At 41.1% G+C, this 22,246-nt stretch overlaps 1 protein-coding gene across 1 annotated transcript in view; it reads right to left on the bottom strand.

The window, feature by feature from the left end:
• Nucleotides 1–22,246, bottom strand: part of LOC135934449 (EEF1A lysine methyltransferase 2) — a 233,086-nt gene that overhangs the window by 137,129 nt on the left and 73,711 nt on the right. The window lies entirely within an intron of this gene.

Here is a 22,246-nt window from a genome sequence, read left to right as displayed (position 1 = left end):
GTTTTCATGCGTCTTCAACATTTAATGATTTTCAATAATTAATATTCTTGTGAAAGGGAACGCAACAATATTTACGCCAGTCTCACGCGTACGTTGGGGAGAGCGAAAATAAAAAGCAGCTACCAGAAATATGGTGCTCAATATAGCGCAAGCGAGCAGAAGCAGAGAGGATACTCCCCAGGGGACCACCTTGTTTCTGTTTCCCTCCACCCTAGCTGTGCAAAAAAATAACAGAAAAAAACAATATTATTGATACTATTCCTTCCCGGTTTGGAATGTAAAAAGCCGCCAATTTATGTGCACAAACAAACACATACTCTCAGCAAAAAAGTCCATAAAGTTCAATTAATTTGCCGCGTGCGCACACTGGCTCGTCAATGAGCATTGGCCGCTCACGTATTCGTTCCAAATTTCATTGGCGAACGAATCTTTTTCCGCAGCACTGTCCATTTGCTGTTAATTATTGTCCGGTCGTAATGCCCATCTATATACGCTTTTGTGCCATGTGCACATGCGAGATCTGATTTTGTGGTAATTGCCCGGCACGCAATCACCATTAGGACCCCAAAAATGCTGTGATTTTTTGCCAAATTAATGTCAAACTTTCAACCAAGCGTGGTTTTTCGTTTTAGTAGCGGAGAGAATATTTTACCTCGCGGACGTTATTCGGACTAAGTTAGAAATTAAAACTACAGTGACCGGGATTAGCTATTTGCTTTATTGTCCATGCAAAGTTATAAATGGAATAATTTAAAGTGAGACGAACGACTCGGCTGTCAAAAGTGTGCCATTTTGAAATTCTTTCCAGTGTTTTCGTTTTTGCTCTCAGAGTGCAAAAGTTTAATTCACGCGCGGAGAAAACTTTTCAGAAAGCTTTTTCAAAATATTCTCTTTTCAACTCTTAGAATTGGAGCAAACTTTTCTCGATATTAATAGTCCACGCCTCACACGCAAAGCGACGCGGTGGCGAGCAACTTTTAACTCAGCAGAAATTTCATCTCGCCCACCTACTTTGTTCGCGGAGGAGATTGCTGAGAAGCACACACAAACAGGTAGACACCACCTAAAATTGCAAAATAGTGAATGTTTCATGAGCCGTGGACCATCGGAAAGCACTGGAAGTTGTCAAGAATTGAAAAGCTGCGCCTACAAACGCATGAGACGAGCGGAAAAAAGGAAACGCCCATTGTGCCTGGCGAGGAGGCAGCAGAAAAGCGTCTAGTTTTAGTTTTATGGGCCGCAGCGGCGACGCGGTGGCTTTATATAAGCGGAGAGGAGAAATCCTCTCGAGAGCTCAAAGTGCAACAGCAACGCGATGAGTACATTATTCTCTACTTATATGGAAATGCCCCAGGAGAAATATACAAGTCACACACGCTGGCAAAAAGGCCAGCGCGAGCGTGTTCGAGAGGACCGCCGCAGCGCCTGGCTTGCACGCTACCGGCCGTGCATGCGGAACGACGCTCACTCAGCTTTTTCCAGCACCCTGCTGCACACAGCGACGGATATATGGTGTGGGGATGCACTTTTTCTCTGCCGCGCGCTCTGCCAATCGCGGCCAATTTATTCCACGTCGCCTTTCGCGACCAAAGACTTACTTTTCAGCGCTTGCTTCTCCCCGGGCAACCAACTTCCCAACTGCCAGCATCAAGCCTGCAACTCTGTCTGTCGCGGATTTCAGCGCTGCGCGAGAGTCGATATGGCAATTTCCCAGATGCGGATATTTCTTATTTCAATTGATGAAATAAATAAATCAGATGCAACATCATGGAAAAAAATTTTCAGAAAGCGAAATCGGAAACCTCGCATTTTTGCAAAAGATTAATATGAAACGTCAAAAATGAATTTGGTATAATTGAAAATAAAAATATTTCTGGTAACGAGTGAATGCATTTCGAACCTTTAGTTTAGCTGGGGAACACTAATTATACGGGATATGGGGGTATATTAAAAAAAACCATTCATTTTTATTTGTATACTATAGCAACCAGTTAACTAACACCCTATAAATCAAACTATTTAGTCAAGAAGTTTCCCATTCCAAGAATTCCCATTACGATTTTTAAAAATGAGAAATCAACAAGATGAAAGAGATCGACACTATAATATTTGAACCAATATCGTTTGCCATCAGTGGAATATGCTCTGTTTAAAACATGAAGCGCTTTAGGCAGCCGAGTTTTTTTCCTCAGCGGATTCATCACGTAAGAGTGCCTTTCGTTTTCAGAATCTTCATCTCGTTCCAATCTTCCTCTCCCGCACTGATGCCATCTTCTGACGCAGGTGTTCTTTTCATTTCGTTACCGAGAGCAATACTCTTTGCTGTCGACCACAGCATGAAAATTTCAACCGCAATTTCCCGATACAAACTAGCAGAGCCGGCTGAGCACTCTTCGAACAGGGAAATGCAATTCGCGAGCTACAACACGGATTCCATTTCCTCGCATATTGCATATTTCTGTGGAACTACGGAGGGCGGATTGGAAACCATGGCGGAAAGTGAAAGGCTACAAAATCTGGATCGCTTTAAAGCTCAAATTAGCCAGAACGTTGAAGTTGCGTTTTGAAGTTACTTCATTACGAAATTCCCTAAAACATCAGCATAATTATTATGAACTTTTAAAAAATAATATAAGAAAACGCAATCTCTACTTGTAAACCACAAACCAGAGCGGCCAGTCCAGAAGATGTGGTATTATGCACATTTAAAATTCACACAATTTTGCTGGCTGAATATGGTGATGTTGTGTCGGCGGCGGCGGCGGTTATTGTGCCGCGTGCGGAGGGTAGAAGGCATCAGAAAGATCTCCATTTTATCGCGACGCAATCTGCGAGTCGATTTTCTCGGCTGCATTATATTATTTGGTGTGGTGCGGGAAAGCGAAAACGCCCTCTGGCTCGCTCTCTTTTCTTGTCGGCGATTCATGAATATTTCAGCAGTGCAGGCTTAATTATTATCTTTCTTGAAGAGCGAAGGCGCCGAAATCCGAGCGGGCCCGTGTTGAGAGATGCCGACGTGGATATAAAGTGAAAATTCATGAGGATTACCCGACAAAATAAGCCCAGCGTTGCGCTTTCATTATTATTCATCATATTAAACAGCAGCAGCGTGCGAGCGGCGGCCAGATTAAATTAGCTTTTAATGAATCATTACTCCCACAACTGGTGCATCTCGTTTTGTTCATGCGCTTGATAAATGCATTTACACAGCGTGCAGTGAACGTACGTATTCTGCACTACGACCGCGTAATATCGAGGATTAATCTGTCTGTACTCTGGCAAAGAGAAATGCAAGCCTGTGATAAATTACTAGGTCACAGCATATATTCATAAAACATCTGGATTATATGGCTACTAACCAAAGGTTGATTCCAGGAAAATTGTTATTGCTGCATGTTGATGAGGGCTTGCAGCTGCAGCTACGTATTTCCCCAACAAAACCGACAAAAATTAATCCTTACTTTCAGAAGTGCACTAAAGCATTGAGATAGAACAAGGTACGTTAGCTTCCAGCACGTAGATACTCGCAATAATTACAACATCTACTATACCGCTGACTTTTATTCAGAAAAAAGCAAACAATTTTGATTATAGTGTGCCATATATTTTTTCAAGGTCTAATAGTATTTCAGTATTTAATATATTTAGTCGGAAACATACAGAATTTTTGAGATTATTTTCAACGTCCCTTCTATGGGCGTTTAATTAGCAGTAAGCGCGGATGGAAAGCTGATAGGGTAGAACTCTACCGCTGCTGCCTCTTGGCCAAGTCAGCTTGTGTGCTCTTCTCTCACCATAGCTCCGTGCGCGTTCTATATATCTGTGTACTTCCGCGGGGGGCTTTTCATTTATAAATAGCGTTTGCATTTCATCTCTCAGCCGATCTGTTTGTTGCTAGCGAGTCAAGTTGAGAGAGCAAACAGTTAGTGCACAAGTGAACACAAAGTGGATTATGCGATCTAACGTGATAAATCACGCTGATTGGCAAACTGCTTGAAGGATGGATTTATTAGAAACAAAAGGGAATTCATGCGTTGTTTGCTCTGCTCACTCTTGCCAAGGAAACCATCTTGAAGGAGTTTAAATCTTACCAGGGAACAGGGAATTCAGAAATAGAACAGAGATGTAAAAGCTTGTGTGGTGAGCACGCATCCAGATTGGATGGCGCTGCGTAGGACCAACTCAAGAACCACCCTATCTGCCAATATTAATTAACTCGCACTTAAGTCAATCACTTTCCACAATTAATAATGATCATTCAAGTCAAAGATATGTTACAAACTTTATTCCATGATATTTCTATTAGCAATTTCTGACTTTTTGCTGTGACGACATTGACCGACCACAGGACACTCCTGGATTGACTTGACTGTTCAACTCTGCTGACTCCCAATCGACACCCTGGCACCTGGATGCTCGCAGTCAACGAACAACACCGCTAATAAATTCGTGAGTTTATCCTGTTAGTAAAATCTTGTGTTTCTCTATCTCAGACCACAACTCGCTTTCTCAACAGCAAATTATATAATTCTACTGATTTTACAATGACTTCTCTGACTGAAAAACGAACAAACACGCTAATAACATTAGTAACAGCAGCTGTTTCGGCCCCACAGGCCTCATCAGCAAAACAAAATTCATAGCCACCCATGCCTGTTTGTTCGCTTGTGGGAGTAACCATTGTAAAATCAGTAGAATTAAATTCAACCCTACACGGTTTTCCTGGTTTTTTAAGATTAAAACTTTCTTTTGCAATGATATGATGGGGATTTTAAATCAGCACAGCTCAATCAATTTCAACCCTCGTGATATTATGTTATTATTTAACTTACTCGACCAGTCTCGGCGTATCCAATACTCGTTTTTTCATTAAGTCTAGACAGTTAATCCGTGCTTAAATATTTGCTTACCGTGTGTGTGGTATCAATTAAAATTATATAATTTGATTTGGGAAATGAATATCCGGCTTAATTCTTCATCAAATTGGAAATCGAAATCATCGCGAGCTGCACGGTGGCTGTCGAGCATGAATAATTGATGTGCACACGGTGGAATATGACTCGGGACCAGGCGGGAAGAGACTATGATGGCAGCTAATTCAAAGCTAGCGAGCCAACTCGCCGGGAATAATGCGCCAAGCCATTATTTTTTAATACCTGTGCTCCGCGGCACAGAGATGAAACGTTGGGACTGCTGAAAGGGCGCTCTGGCGTCGCCGTTTCTTGGCTTTTCTATTTATAGAAGCAGCTAGCGCGCGCCGGCACTCGAAGCTAATGGTTTCGTGATTAGGTCAGCCGACTCGTTCTTTGCAGTTGTTTAATTTGGTCTCGACGCTGCCAAAAGCTTATTGTTCCTGTCGCGGTGGCTTCTGTCTGTTGTCGGTGGTTCGGAATTGGCCAAAGCAGCTTTCGCGTCCTCCACGCCGGACCCGACGCCTTTAAATTGTCCTCAGCCGCAAAACCCACACACGCTCTAAACCGGCAAAATTTCAGTTTCTAACGAAGCTATAAACCCCATCCTCTCTCAAAAATGTGACAAAATCTAATTTCCATGAGCACGTATTTTACACGCATATCATAGACGAGAAGTCATAAAGCGCTAATAATTCTAGACAAAAGAACAATGCAAAGGGAAATAGAAAAGTTACCCGAGAATCGATAAGTATGCAGCTTATTTAAGATCTGAGCAGTTTCTTGACTTAATAGGCTTCTTGCTTCCTAGACTGTTAAAGCATCATAAGGTTGAAGTTCGTTTGGAAGCAAAAATGATTAGAAATGAAATCAGAGCAGTGATTTCCATGAGTGCTCTGCTTAGTAAGCAAAATAGTGGTTTCAAACAAATCTAGACTGCTGCAACCTCTGCTCGAAACTGTAATCAAACAATCTCATCTCAGCTCCTTGAAAACGCATTTCATACGTGGCTGTCTCCGAATTGCGCGGCTCGACTTTTGATTTGGCTGGTGTGTCTGCCACAAAACGGCGCAAAGCGTTTGCCGCGGCGAAAGTTCATTTGCAATTTCACCTTGGGGGCTCTTTGCAACTCGCGGAGACGCGCACAATTAATCATTTCGCCAAGCCGTTTCACAGTTTGGGTCGTCGCGGGTGCGGCAAAAGCGAGAGCGCGAGAGCGAGTCGTGTCAGACAAAGAATAATTGAATAAGGGCATTAAATCTTTTTACGGCCGCCCTCGCACTCGCTCCACCGTGCGGGCCAGACGTATTTTATCCGGTTATACGGCCGGGTTAAAACGTGGAAAGTTATCTGCGCCGTCCCAGATTGGAAGCATATTTATTAAGCGCGCACAGAGGAGACAGGCGATTTTTCAATCGTACACAGCGCGCTCCCGCTCGCTCGCCGTTTTTATGTAAATTTCGCGTTGCTACTGTTTCAAACCACCGCTCTTGCACAGGAGAAAGGAGGAAGCCGAGCATTCGAGTGGCCTATAAATTTATTTCCTGTGTAAACACGCCCAACGTCTTTCAGACGGGAACAGGACTGAAAATTTAATATATCGCCCCAATTTCTCGCCACTTGCTCGCTGGAGTTGCCTGGAATTTAACCAAAACTCGTTTAATGGAGAAGGAGAGTGAAATTGAGTGATTGCAATCGATGGAGTTTTCTCGTGATTGCATTCCAACAGACTTCCCTTGGTTGCTGGAATTGACTCACCTGTTTCATCAAATGAATTCTTGGCTATTTTTGAATAAAATAATTTTGAAAAATATAAAGTTACAAGAAAAAGTTATTTTAAACTTTTTTATGCAGTCAATACAGAAGAAAATTATTGGCTTAAATATCAGGATTGCTTCACACGATTATTGATTGATATCGCGTTGAAGGCTTGCAACGATTAAATTACTGACAGTGCAATCCATCCTTATTTGTCGAATTTAAGAAGCAATAACAGACATGCTATTCAGGGGATATATGATTTCTCTAATTAAAATGCACAACACTAACACCGCACAGTATTGGACCAGCTCTAGGTAGGCAAAATTCTCGACAAACATGTCGAGCAGGTTGCATAGCTTGACATTCCAGTCACAAAGTAGATGATGTAAAGCCGTAATCACGCGTTTCTGACCTGAGGCGCGTTGGCCTTTTAATATCTCGTCATCGAGGCCTGAAAAAGCCTCGCACTTAACAAAGCAATCAGGACGCACGGGACGATGTTTTGTTGGTGGGCAAAAACCTCAAAACAATAATACATCAGGGTGCCGCAGGCTGCTAGGAAAACTGTCGGCGAGAATGCAATAAGAAATAGCGGAGATAAATCAATCTCGGGCAGCCAGCAGCTCACAAATCGTCGCGCTAACATAGCCGGGCCGGCCGACTAATAGCGGGCAGAAAGCGAAGGACTGCGGGCTGGCGAGCGATTCATTTAATCCGCATCGACTGCAGCGAGGTGTGCAAAAAGTGGCCTGAAAGACGAATGAATTGTCCGAGTGGCGTCGAATCGGAGAGATAGCCCATCAACTCAACAACAACAACAAAACAACGCCCAACAACAGAACCTCGCTTTCTTCTGCAAACGGACTATATCATCGCTCTCACAAAAAGGGTTCGTGAAAAACAGCAAACAAATTGCCATGGCAATGAAAAGCAGGAAATTATCTCTTTGAATAGATAGCTTGAGAAATGATCTCGAACTAGTTGATACAAATTTTTCTTTACACAAATTTGCTGTCTGATTTGAGTTAGCCAAAATTAATTTTAGGAAGAAATCAATGTAATCAGCCGACATCTATACGCTCTCATATCATGATCGGCAGCAGGCATCTTTCACGTCCCCGACGCGAAATCAAGAGGCGGCAGACGAAAAAATCGAGTGGAAGAGGCACGATTGAGCCGTGCGCACGGCTTATTACTTTACCTAAACGATAATCAATACGATACTGCCGTTTTTTATCGCTAATCTCGGCGAGAACGGTGCCAAAAGGCGTTCGTTCACTCGCCACTGGTCCTCTGCAGTGATGTGCGCCATCAGGTTGCATCGTTTAACAGATAAAAATGGCTGCGTGGGTGCGGCGAAAAGCGGCAGCGGTGGTGAAAAGTTGTCGCAAAAAGGTCTTGTGGGAGCGAGCTGCGCGCACTCACGCTCCATTAATCACTGCATGTGTGCAGGAGTTTGCCTGACGTCACTCTGCAGTCCAGCCAAAGGACACGCGGGAAAACACGCGTCCCCCGCACCTTGCACATAAATCGTCTATCGGCTTTCGCGTGTGCGTAAGACGTGTGTTGCCGCACACGAGTTGGTCATTTACGACCCCCGACCGTTAACTTCGTCCAAAAACAAACGACGACCATTTTCGAGGGGCCTTTCGATAAAGACACACACATCTCTTGCTTGACCAGTCGCAATAGTATTATTTGTCTGTTTGGTACATTTGTTGGTCACAGAAGCATAAATTTAAAGATGTTCAGCTAGGAAAGTAAATGTGAGCATATAGTGTCTCGGTTGTTAATGTAATCAAGGAGAGGTATAGGAAATTTCCATGAGTATGAGAAATTAACAACCTTAACAAAATCAGAAACACCAAAATTGAACTGTTAACTTATTTTCAAGATATTTGGCTAAAGTTTGCGTTGCAACTTCAAGTGTATTTCATGTTTGGAAACAGGATAAAACACGTAATAATGTCATTTTTTACCGATGCTGTGTGTTATTCTGAAAATAAATGCTGGATTTTGTAAAACCTAAGCAACCTTGTAAAAATTTATAATTTTCAAAAAATTCAAGTCAGTTGGATATCGTTATACACGTTCTTGATTTCATGGCAGTCTTCCTCTAAGATTTTTGTGCAAGGTATTTGCTCAAAATTACGAGAGTTAGAGTAACTAAAAAGAAAGATCCTAGATAATTTTTTCCTGCTACTGAACTACTCTGAATTCAATGATATCAAATATTTATATTTTCGTATAGAAGGGGCAAAAAGGTGCAAAAGCTGGCATGCTAAAGCGATCAATTTTCAAACATAATATAAAATTGTATTTTAATATTTTCTCTTTAACAATACTATTTTATTTCAATGAGCATTTAAAATAATCTTCTATGAGGATGATAACAATATGATGATGTTTCTGATATGCTGTTTTTGCTATTTTTTCAATGTTGTAGAAATTTTGGGTAAGCAAAGACTCAATTGAGGGGTAATACATTAGATCGGTTTGTTTTGCAATCAATTGACACACATTGCATCCTCTGCAAAAGAAATTAGCATCATGTTCGCTCCATCAGCGCCCGAGTCTTATCTCGGGGATAATCCTGCTTTATTTGTGTTAAAGCTTTGCGCACAGTGAGATGCAGACGAATAAGGCTTTTCCACCTGCTGCGGCAGTTTTATCTTTCTCGGCAGATTAGGCGGACATGTGTCGAGGCGGTAATTCAGTGGCGCAGAAAGAGACATCTTCAGCCTGTTTGCCCACCCAACAGCAGCGGTCCCCGAGATTTAAAAGAAACAACACGAACCCGATTCGCATCTCCTTGGCTCTCGCCTGGTAATGTTTTCCTGAGTGTTCAGGGAGAAGGCTGCATTACACGCAGCTCTTCTGTAATACAGATGCGCGTCGTCTCGGCCGCCGGCAACGCTTTATGGCGCTATTTATCACACGGCATTGATTGCTATTCTAGCCGCGGACACTAGCTGTTTTGGACCTTTCGCCCAGGTCTTGCTGCCCATTCACCAAGATCAGCAAACACAATTGCGTGGACCACACGAAACGGCTAGAGTTTACGGACTGGATAGAGAGCAGCCCATAATGATTCACATTCAAAATTCTTAATTTATATCATTAACACAGCCACCTATTTATTTAGAAAATGAAGAAAAGAATAAATATTACATGTTCTAATGAATATCCATTTCGGTTGCACGTTGGAAACTTACATTTTATTTAATTTGCACAAAGCTTATTTGCGTGTAAATTTGTGAAGCATTCAGTTAAATAATTAACAAAAGCAAAGCTCCTGGAATAAATTCCCCGTGAGTTTCATAAAACATATCAGTACACAAAACTTTTAGGACTTGACAGATTTGAAAAATGCATATTTAAGTATCACAAATGTTTGTAGGCCTTCTAGCAAATAAAGATTGGTCTCCAATACCATACAGGATTGCAAATTTGTAGATTCTGTCCATTTTACCACCCCTTCACATAATTTACTATCATTCCTTCCATTTAAGTTATTAATTTAACTGTTGTTTCATTTATTTGTTGAAATCTTATTAAGTTGCCAATGGGTGCAGTCCGTGCCTTGTTCGCCAGCGGTGTGAATGCCCGTCGAATGAATCCGAGTCTTCACACCTGCTGCTGAGATATGTTTGTTGGACCTGCGGAGTTGGCAGCAACAAAAAGGCCATACAGCAGTGTGCAATTTATTTATGAGATGGTAATAAAAAGTGTTTTGATGCCTTTCAGACGCACTGGCCGTAAAATCGGTGGCCGCGCGCAATTTATTGGAGTGTTTCGCCGAATTCCGTCGCTTCTTCGCCAGCTTTCATAAAAGCGAGCAAAGGGATATGCTGACTCTTCGTATTTATTTCGCCAACCGATTGCATTCGGCAGGCTGTAAAACTCGCGCATGAATGAAATTTGCGCTCCACGTGCCTTCGGAATGGTAGTCGGACAAGAAAATGTCTCGTATTTTGGGCTCTATTCTCAGTAAGCAGAGTGCCTAATACAGACCAAATACTCAACCTTTACCCAGCTGCCCATAGTCGTAAAAATGTGAACGACTGATAAATTGGATTTTTTATTTATTCTCAAATTATTTTTAGTTCTAGCTGCAGCTGAATTTACTATAGTCAGTAAAAATAATCACGCACACTTTATAATTTTGCTATTTCAAGGCTTTTCTTTTAAAATTTCTATAGTTTGCGTAGATTGAAGCAATTTGAAGAACCGACATTATGTATTATTATTATTATGTTTTTTGAACCGCTGCTCAGCACTTCCCGTGGGCTATGAGCTCACCGGGTCCAATAAAACCACTGAGCGGATAACATGGAACATGGGGCCCAAGTGGCCGCAGAGGAGCTTGGGCCCAATGTGGCCATCTTTTCGCCTCCTCGCACCGAGGTATTTGATTGAAACGCAAGATATTAGTCCATAGAGCCGTTGGAAAGGTGCGAAAACCGGCAAGAGGCGAGTCAGCACTGGCCTAACCCGTTTGGGCATATCAAGTCACTATACTAACCTCCTTTTGCTATCTCTGACATTGCTTGCAAGTAAAATGCATCAATATTCTACCATAACCTATTGATTTCCTGACTGGATCGAAAATTGAATCCAAGGTATTAGAGTAACTTCTATATTAAAATTGCACAATTTTCAAACTTGAATCAGGGCACGGGCGTCAGCCTCACGGTGACACCCAAAAAATGAAACAAAAATAAATTAATAATGTATAGCTCTATTTTCTAAAGTAATCAGGGCGTGGATGGGAGAGGGAGAGGGGGGTGTAAATTCAACATTATTTAATTAACACGGGCGGACCATGAAAGGCTCCCACCTTAGTTTAATTAGAGGCCGGCGGGTTGCTTACGGCCGTCGGAATAATGACAGCAATAACAACTCGTACCCCACCAAAGTGATGCAGCCAATGGTGACTCACGGTACGGCGGTAAAACTTTTCCTCTAATAAAGTGCGTGTGCTTTAAAATTAGAATTATTATACACGAGCTGTGTTAGAGTATCTTAGTGACGGCGAGAGTCACGGTCATAAAATACACGCTTCACGTCAAATGCAAATACTTGATTACCATTTTATAATGACTGCAGAATTCCCCCTCTTTTACTGCAGCATTTTAATGATTTACATTAATTTTATTGAATCACAGGAGTCAAAGTATATTTGAGAAATTCTCAAATTAGAATCTGATCCATTTTGTCTTAAATTTTCTCAGATACCCCTTGTCAAAAAAAGTAAATTATATTCATTCAAAAAGTTGCCATTTCATTTTAAAAATAAAATAGGTTTAATGAATCCATTTTTGATTTTTTTAGAAATAATTGTTCAAACAAATTTTTTATGAGATAATTCGCTGCAAAAAACTGAAATTCATCTTATCCCTCTTTTAATGCTGCATATTTAGTTTAAAATGGATTTTAAATTTTAAATGCATCAAAAGCAGGGAAAGTAAATAACAAAAAGCAGAGTAAAAAATTATTTTACATTTCATTCTCACGTTAGTTATATGTAATTGATTATTTTAAATCCGCTTCGAAGATTTGTTATTTTGCGCTTTAAGAATTCGATTCGAGCTTCAAAAATGTCATATATTGGCTGCATTTGCATATGTTTCTTGACAATGAAGCGTTTTTTTGCATTGCAGGTTTTGTAGTGAGTATGTGATGGGGTGTGTGTCGGTGAATGTGTGTGGGCCGTATATTTACCACGAGCGGTTTAATTCTTCTTTAAAGTCAGCGCACGTAGAACAGAGGGAATTCGCTAGCTCACTGGCCGCATTACGCTCGTCGAAATGCATGTGTAGCTTTGTGCCCTGTCAGGACCGCCTGCGAATCGGGCCAAAAAGTCTTCTGACTCGGAAAAAACGATTCAACCTTGGAAATTACATCCAAAAAATGTTGAATTAAGGTTGCAGTGTTTTGTCATCTAATTGTAGGAAATCAACCTTTAAACATAATTATAAGTAAGTCGATTGACTTTTATTAGATGGAGTTAGAAAGAGTGGGAAATTATTTTTCAGTTATCATATTTGATTGATTTTCCTTACTGCGTTGGAATAAATAATCCAATATATATCCTTACGCGTCAAGGAACACTTATAACACTAGAATAATTAAAAATATTAAAAAATAACGCATTGAAACATTTTGTTTTTGCAGAACTGTAATCAAATCTGGGCCCACTGGGACGGAAACAGAAATGAAGGTATTCTAAAAAGAATCACGCATTTGTCTTCAAATTTAATTACACCTATTGAAAATTTAAGAGCTAATAAACAACTACCCGAGACGTGGATTACTCTGCTGTGCTACGTGTTCTTGAATTGATACACTACATTATTGAGTTTGTTTAAGAATTACGTGAGACACGTTCGCTCGACCTACACTTTCAGAGGTCGTTAAGACCTGCTTGCACGTCGGGCGTCTTTGTTCAAACGAGCAAAAAATTACAATTGCTGACGACATTACGACTTAATTTCTGAGGCTGCAGAAGCAGAGTCAGGTTCGCGAGAGCAGGCAAAGAGACGAAATCACACTTGGAAATCGACGCTGCCTGACTGGAATAAAGTGAACACATCCACGGGTTTGTTAAAGCCACCATGAGTAGAGGCATGCAATAATTCCAGTCAAACTAATTAGTTTGAATAAAGCTTCGTTTGCAGAGAAAAAATCCACGTGAAGTTTTATATTATTGCAAGGAAATGTTGTTTCTAAATAATACATTTCCGGGAAATTCGGGAATAGGGGAAAAGTTTGGCGGAGAGCAATTAGAGCGGGTGTCAATATATCTGCAGTCGCTCCGCAAAGCAGTGACAACAAAGCCAGCTTGGTGACCATTATCAAAGCCCGTAATGGCCCCTTTGATTTAACAGCTTTTCGGCTTGGGTCTTTTGGCACTAGCAGGCTTAACTTATATAATGTATTGTATTTTTGCTGCTAAGGACAAACATTTTATATTTGGCTCACAGATTTCATCTGTATGTGCATCTACGAAAAGGACAGGCAAATTGTGTTAGTCAATATAATATAATACGATTGAACACAAAGAAAAAAAAGGTATTATACAGAAGAGCTCGTGAAATGCTTAAGATATTTGCAATAAAACGCTTTTGTGATAGCAGACGCACGAGGAATGTGCGAAGTTAGTTTCTTCGAAATTAAATCCCCGGCTACTTGTGCTGAGCGAGCTGCCAACCGTATTATCCTTTCCTTTCTTTTTAGCCTTCTTCAGTCGTATGCCTTTCTTCTTTATTTCTTTCCTTCCTTTCTCCCTTTGCCAGGGAGATTCGTTTTTCCCTTTGTAAAAGTTAGGACGGATTGTCGGTTAATGATGCTTGAATTCGACGCAGCAACGGCGGCGACAATACGAGTTCAGACTAATGAAATTTTGTATCGCCCGAGCATATCCAGCCAAGTGGGCGTAAATTAAGCGAACACGATTTGATCGTCGCCGGCAGACTTAATTAATTCTCTCACGCTGCGCGAGCTTCAGTGTATAATATCGGGTCTCGCTCGCGCCAGATAAGCGGAAAAGCACTAAAGCTAATAATTGGGATTCGTTCGTCTAACACTCTCCACCAGACTGTGAAATTTCCACGGACTGACGAGTGAAGAAAACTGGTTTCAGCTTTCCTTTGTTCGTGCGACAACTGGAGAATACTGTGAAGAATAAGCAAAAAGATATAATGAGCTCAATTTTCAATGAGATAAAATAGTAATTAACTTGACCTCTTCACAATTTTCAGCCGGAAAATGTTCACCAGAAATAATTAAATTAAAATTTTGAACTTACCACTTCTACATGCAACTCACCGTTCTCGCGTTTCCTTCTGCACTCAAGCCTTGCATGGGCAGCAGTGACAGATAAGCATGTAAAATGGCAATAAAATACGTTTGATGAAAAGATATAGATGCATCACAAGATGCAACAATGTAGTCTATCTTAAAAAAATGCGGACATGCGGAGCCTTCAGTCTTTAGCATGAAATCTATCAGAGGAGATAGAGAAATGAAAAACGTATAGATTAGAATAAAACCAATAGATATCTATATTATTTGTTAAATATAAATTTTGATAAGTTCAATTACCTTTAACCTCGTCACCGCTTATCTGTTCATCATGCCACGCGCACGCCCAAAACCTCTTATCTTATCAGCGTTCTTACCACACACATATAGGCTTGAGTGCAAATTGACATGCTATTTGCAGCTGGTGCTCGCAGGCGCGATGTTTTTGCTAACGTGTATCTAAGTAGTGGAAATTGGTCTAAATTTTCAAAACACTCCAGCAGGTTGCCTTTATCCCCTGGTTGAAACTAGCATGCATGATAGAACATTTTTAATTTTTGAATAAATGGTTTCTTCCGCACTATAACGATTTTTATTGCTGTGAATAGACAATTTTTTAGTTTCTGACGGGAAATTTTAGTCGCGCGCGTGCCTCTATTGTTGCATGTTCCATAAGTCTCCAGATCTGCTGACGCTGATTGCAACAGCTCCTGACAATGAGAGATGACATAAATGCATACAATATTGAATTTTTATCACCTCACTTAATTATTTCAAATCATTTTCAAATGTTAATAACATTAGATATTGATTGTTTAGAATATATAAGACTTGATCTTATTAACTTAATAAAATTCGCTTTTGTAATTTTGCAAAATAATTTTTTTCGTTTTTGATGCACAATTCTTTGTATTCTAAATAAAGTTTTAAGATATATTACATTAGTATTCACGAATGAGTTCATTAAAAACTATTAAATGATGATAATTCAGCTTTGATTGATCGACCAACGAGTTTTATGTATGAAACATTTCCTGTGATTTTATCTGTAGAGCGCTTTTTTCTGGTGTCTGGTGGGTCTGATAAGAAGTCGCTGTACATATTTGCTTATTGTAAGGCAGATCACTTATCAGAGATAGACACTAGTGTGCAAACTGATAAATTTCTCCCTCAAAGAGGCTTCTTAGCTTGTCTCAACTTTTCACGGAGTCATTACCGAGTAAGACTAATATGCCTAACTCTGGTGACCAGCTGGAACGTCAACAAACAAAATTAGCCGGGCGCAATTACGCAAGTTTGACCGGCGTAAACACATTTCGTGGCTGATCCAGACGGCCCAACAGCATTTTGAGCCAAATCCCCCAGATGTCATCAGGCGAATTTCGGTGGACCCGGCCGAGCAACAGATAAATCAGGCAGCAAGCCCTCGAGGGATGGAGCGAGAGACGCTAAGAATAACAGACGCGCGGAGACAAGGAGCGAGTGAGTAGGGACAAGCGGGGATCAGCAACATGGAAATCGCAGCACCCGCACATTAATGTCGCCGTAATTCAGTCTCAGCGGGAAGCAAGATTAGCCTCTCGCCCTGTTCCTGGGTTAGCAACGCTATCCCTTGTCTCATTTGCTGATTTACGTTTTTCTGCTCGGAAAAGGAGTCGAGTCAACTTTCGAAGGAGTGACAATCGTATCACTATGACCGGCGAGGAGTGGTTCTCAATCCAAGGGAATTTATTTTTTATTGTAACTTCCTCTCGTCAAAATACAACGACGAAGACATGTTGTGTGGTGTTCATCGCCGCCGCCGCCGCTGTTGTTGTTGTTGCCGAAATCTGCGCGTGGTGTTTACGAGAGAGGAGTGCACGCGAACGAGCTGGGGGAGAAAGAGCCGCTCTTAGCAATTTCCTTCCGCACTTTCCCACATGATTCTCGCCGCTCGACAAGATTTATGCGACGCTCGCATGCGACTATACCGTTTGCATCCATCTCTCTTTCCCCGCCTTCCCTGCATCCTCAGTTTCTCTCGCAGCAGACAAAGAGAAGGAATCCTCTTCGTCTCGATTTACAAACACCAGACCGGCCAATGTGAATTAAGGTTTTATGCCATTAACGTAAAAACCACGTGTTCGCTTTAGTTTACACAAGCAATTCAAGTGGTCTAGCAGCGAAAAAGGTTTATGTTTTTGCTTCCACTGATGCAAAAAGAATATATCTAGTTCCCTTCCATGAATAATTTTTAATATTTAGAAAAGAATATATTATTTCGGGATTCGACGTCATTATGTGTATATTTTGCAATGCAAACAAATTTTAAAGTCGCAGCCGTATCCTCCCATCTGTCCACATAACCTTTTGTTTAACAGTGCGCATTGTGTGCTGTTTTGGCCTCTCGATTGCTGACTGCAGAATCATTTGGTCTGGTGCTCGCCGCCGCTTCCCGGCCGCTGACCCAAATGGATTTTATCGAGCAGCAAATTGAATGCACACACACGCCAACGCGATCGACGTGCGCTATGCAACCAATAAGCGGCCCCTGGGTGATTATTCGCTATCAGCCGCTTATCCCCCAGGACATCCGACCAATTAAATTGTTTGCTCTTGCCTCAAGTTTGCTGGCTCTTATAAATTATTCCGATCTCACTCAGTGGCACTTGACTTGCAGTGGGCTGCAGAATAATTTATATTGGACTAAATTAAAATCATGCTTCCCATGCACGTTTTATACACAAATTACACGTAATGGCCTATACAGAAATGACAAAAATTAAATTATTGCTAACCTTAAAAAAAGGTTTGGCAGATTTTTATAGAAATTAATTAAATCCAACATTTGTTGCCAAAGCCATCATATCTGTGTTCTATAAAAAATATGACAATCTAGTTTTCGTCAGCAAAACCTGATAAATCGTTTTTTTCTACCATTGGCATCAAGTGTACAAAAAGGATTGGCTCTCAGCGAGAGTGACACAGCGTGCGTTATTTTGCTGCGTGCTTCATTCTGCGCCAGATCCGGACAAACAGTATTATTTAAAACTGTGTACTCGCGGATTGCGTTACAAAGCAGCTTGCCAGCACTGAGGGTCGGATTAAAATTTTAATAAAGCGTTGTTATTAGCCCGAGAGTCGGTCGGCTGGTCGGGGCCGGCTGGCGTAGCCGTTGGGACTTTCGTACAAACACGTTCGCGTACACGGAGAGCATCGGCTTAACCCACTTAGCCATGAAAACGTGAAATTATTTTCCCTGCTCTCCTCCACTGCACAGCGGTCGAATGAAAGAGAGGCGCTTGGGGCTTCATTTCGACTGCAGCAGCAGTTAGATACACATGAATTGAATGGGTGGAGTGGTGTGCAGGCTCTGTTATAATAAGAGATGTACAGACGGAATTATTCGATTTTGTAGCTTCGTTTATCAGTGGAATATATATAAAAAAGAAACGCAATGTAATCGATCCAATATAAAATCTCCGGTAAAAGCAATAAAAGGGAATGCACTCCATGATTGTAAATCTTAATTGGATGCATTCACGTGTACACTATACAGGTAAGGTAAATATAAATCGCTGAATACCGTTTCATTTCAGGTTTGAATCAGTCCGCGCAGCGATAAAGAGCTATCATGCGCTAATATATTTTTATATATATCGACCACAAACAGATTTTGCTGATGTTGTATAATTTACAGTGCTCTCCACTGATGGAAATAAATTCTCACGTCCGCTTTCTATCTGGTGAGCCGATTATCGTGCCAAACGAGCCCGATTACACTCTGGCTCGAGTGACAGACAGGCGGTCCCGGCGCCAGACCGGCTCGCCCTCCCTTTTCAGATACACTGATGATTGCAAGTGGCTGGCCAGGCGGCTGGTGCCACGTGTGTGTGTGCATCAACTAACCGACTGACAACACACACTCGCCACCAGTTGGCCTTTGTGCACTGTGGATCCTCGCAAAATCACTCTATGGTTCCCCACGAGCCAGCTGCTCAATCTCATGTTTCATGCGTTTCATGTAATGAATGCGACATTTGAAATTGCAAATAATATTAAGCTCAAATGAATTTAATACCAACTTGGTTTGTGGAAGTGAATTTTTTTGCTGAAACTTGGTCACGAATTATATAGATAATACTTCCGATTAACTGCTCTCTGTTACGATGTCGCGCTTTTACGCTGAAGTTAAACTTGACTATCAGGTCCAGCTGATGAAGGAAAAATGATTTTAAATTGGCCTTAAATATTTAAAAATTAATATTCCATTACCGTATAAAAATATAGTGGGGCAGCGCCTCCTACACTGCCGCAAGGGCACATACCGGCAAGAAATCGTCTTGATCCAACTAAAAAACCCCTGTAATCTGCAAGTACCAACTGTAGAAAATACAAAATCATGGATAAAGTAAGAATATGGCAATATTTTTATCTTTTAACAACTCACAAAGAAAACGCTATAAATGTTTTCCATTAATGGTTTACTTAATTCGTTGATTTGCTCAATCATTAACCTAACTCAACATTTGCTCATCCAACAATGTCTGTAATTAAGCCACATTCGGGTGCTCGTGAAATTAGGCCATTTGGCAGGGGCTTCTGCATTGTCAAAATGTGATTTGATTTCTCCCGGCAGACTTGCGCCGAACCGTGCGTGCGCTCACGGATTTGCATGACGAAATGCGAGCGCTGCGCGTTAGAATTGCTGTAACTGCGGCCACAAACTACGCCTGGAGCGAGCAAGCGACCGATGTCAAATTACAAAAGGGAGCTCGTAATTTAATGCGAGTGCTGCAGACCCCACTCAACTATGGCACACACACGTTCATTCCAGTTTCCAGTCGGCGTCCGCTCACTGTGTGTGCTCTGCGCTGGACCCGGCTGATCCGACGACGGAGCTAATCAAATTAAGCGTCTCAAGTATTGGCAAAATTGTTTGACTTGCCAGCAAATATTTGCTTTTTCGATCCAAGCACAGGGCAAAAATGTGCCCGGATGGAGCACAAGGTGGCTTGTTTGTCTCTGAAAGAAGATTTGCAATAGAACGACTCGATGTCGATTGGGAGATGGTTTGCTCTCTAGAAACGTTTACATAGCGAAAAAGTGCTGGCATATTCTGTGTCCGTCCCCAGCGGCAAAATGAGACGTCCTCGAATTTGCTGGATTTTAGTTGTAATCCTTGGGCCAACATTTGTGTTGAGGGGTAAATGTAAAAATAAAAAAGGGATTAAAAAGTATGAAATTTTTTAAAAAAGCCGTGTTTGAATTTTAAGTTAAGCTTGTGAATACATATTTATTATGTCAATTTAAAATTTACTATATGAAAATCATATTTTAATATAAAATTGAGACAAACAGTATTCAGACATCTTTGGTTATTATTTGACTGCTTTGCACGAAAAATTGAAAAATATTTCCAAAATTATAATTCTTTACTTTTATTTGTCAGCCTTCCTTTGCGAGACGCTTTAAGGGTGCTTCAAACCGAAATAGAAAATAATATTAAGGCTTAAATTGGTTATATTCAAACACAGAATATCAACTATCTTTTACTTACTAGCATACACATTTTTCATTTAAATGTGAAAAATTACTCTCGTTGCCCCGCTGTGTAGTCTCATTAATCATCCCGGAGCAACATGTAAAGAAAAAGAACAAGTGCATCACAGGCAAAACAAATCGTTTGCACAAGGAAACGACGTTATCACTGCATTTTACCATGATTTACGAGCGTGTCTCTCTCTCTTTCCTTCTCTCTCCAGCGCGCCAGCGAAGAACACGTGTTTCCGCTAATTACACGGCAAAGGTGTGCGCACGGCAGTAAAAAGCAAAACACACGTTGGCTGAAACAGCGAAGCGATTTCGCAGAGAGCGAGCGAAGATAATTTCGGGCTGAGCTGTTTGCGGCCCGGCGGGGTCTCGCACAGATTACCCTCGAGCGGCCGCCGCCGCGAGGTAATCAGTCGGCGTGTGGCGTGCCAAATAAATTACCTTTTTATCGCCTGACCTCAGCATGTTCCAGAGGTGAAAGCTGAGAGAAAGTGGCCGAGAGAGAGAGAGAGAGAGAGAGAGAGAGAGAGAGAGAGAGCCGGGACTTTGTCCAACCGTTTGCGAATTAATGAGCATCCACGTGACACGCTGCGGGCCACATTTTTCATATGAGTCGCCGCATTGTAAATTATTTGAAGATTGCCCAATCCACGCTAAAACTTCCATCAAAGTCAGGAAAGTTCTTTGCAACCGAATTTGAAGAGTTTTTTTTAATTAAAAACCGATGAGAAAACTAATTTAATCGTCTCGTGAAGGTAAGCATTTTTTATTCTGTGTGAACAGAAAAGCTAACAAAATATAGACATTGAACAAATGACTTTCTCGTTTAAAACAATATGTTGGATTGCACAGTTTAGATTAAAAATTTATGATTATTGTGGATCAGCAGGGAACCTTAAACCCCTCACATCAAGACCATACCCATATTGATTTTTTCCGTCAGAACTCAAAAATCATAAGTGGCAGTAATTTTAACGTGTTTTTGTGATTGTGTTTTAGCATAGGCTATCTTTTGATCTGCTGACTTTTCAGCGACTTGATCGCTTGCACATTGCCTTTTGCAAATTTCTTGATTATAATTTATGAATATGTTTGAGTGAAATAAATTATTTAATTAATTTCCGCATCTAAATGAATATCAGAATATTTTTTTATATTTTGGATCCTTTTAGTTTATTGACTCAACCCCTGTGCATAAATAATGCTTCTGTTTCCCAAAAGATGTATTTAAAGAAGTTATGTTATAATATGTACATTTATATTAACTTCAACAGTCCTTTCAAGCGAGTTTTATAATATAGTTTAACGATACATACAATTTTTAGCCTGAATAACTTACTTTAACTAATATAAAGAGGAAAATCCTTGCAGTATCATGACTTGTTTAGCAGTTTTCGCTCCAAACAACTTAAGCTCAATCGGACCCCCTCAAAAGAAACTTTCGCAGAAGATAAAAACGAATTAGTTTCGTATCGTTCCGAGCAAATGTGTCTGTCAATAGGCAATTTTCAAAACGCTGGCGGCTGACAGTTGCGTCAACGTGCCATTGCGGAGCAGCAAAAAAGGAACTTTTTAAGAGTTCCGTCTCTATTTATTTTTTGTCGCTAAGATTTTCTGATAGTTCTGAGAACGAGTGAGTAGTTATCCAAAAAGGAAGCTGACGAGTGAAAGAGACGCGTGTGTTAAACTGACGTTGGTGTGCCGGAAGGCTAGCTTTTCGAGCGCCAATTTGATAGGACAAAAAACAAGCGCAGCCAGTGAACATAGCTAACGAGAGGGACTCCTTATCGAGACAAATCATTTCGAGCCGCAAGAAAAGAGCACTGGCCATGTTGCTTGATCTTTTTTGCTCACACTTTTCCTCCTGGCGAAGTTTCTGTGGGAAATATATCAGGTTCGATTTTCCTTATTATTTGGCCTTAATTCACTCGGTGTGTGTTTCAGCACTGGCAGAGCGCAAGTTCATTTTAGTTTGACAGGAGGGCCAATCATTTTGACAGTGTGTCAGTTCCTTTTATTTAAAGAGAGGCAAAACTAGAGGGGAACTAGCCACAAATCGTTTGCAGTAAACTAGCTGTCCACGCCAGAAGGGTTCTAGTTCAGCTATAATATTGTTTTCAACCGCTGAACACCAGCACACATACACACACTCTCATTATTCTCGTTTTCCAGATTGTTATTAACGGAGCAAACAAGACATCTGAGGATCAACCACTTGCACCCAGACGGATTGCGTG

The sequence above is a fragment of the Cloeon dipterum genome, chromosome 1 (genome assembly GCF_949628265.1).
Source record: "Cloeon dipterum chromosome 1, ieCloDipt1.1, whole genome shotgun sequence".
Lineage (NCBI taxonomy): Eukaryota > Metazoa > Arthropoda > Insecta > Ephemeroptera > Baetidae > Cloeon > Cloeon dipterum.
The sequence above is the reverse complement of the archived record's forward strand: the minus strand, read 5'-3'. Positions and strand labels throughout refer to the sequence as shown.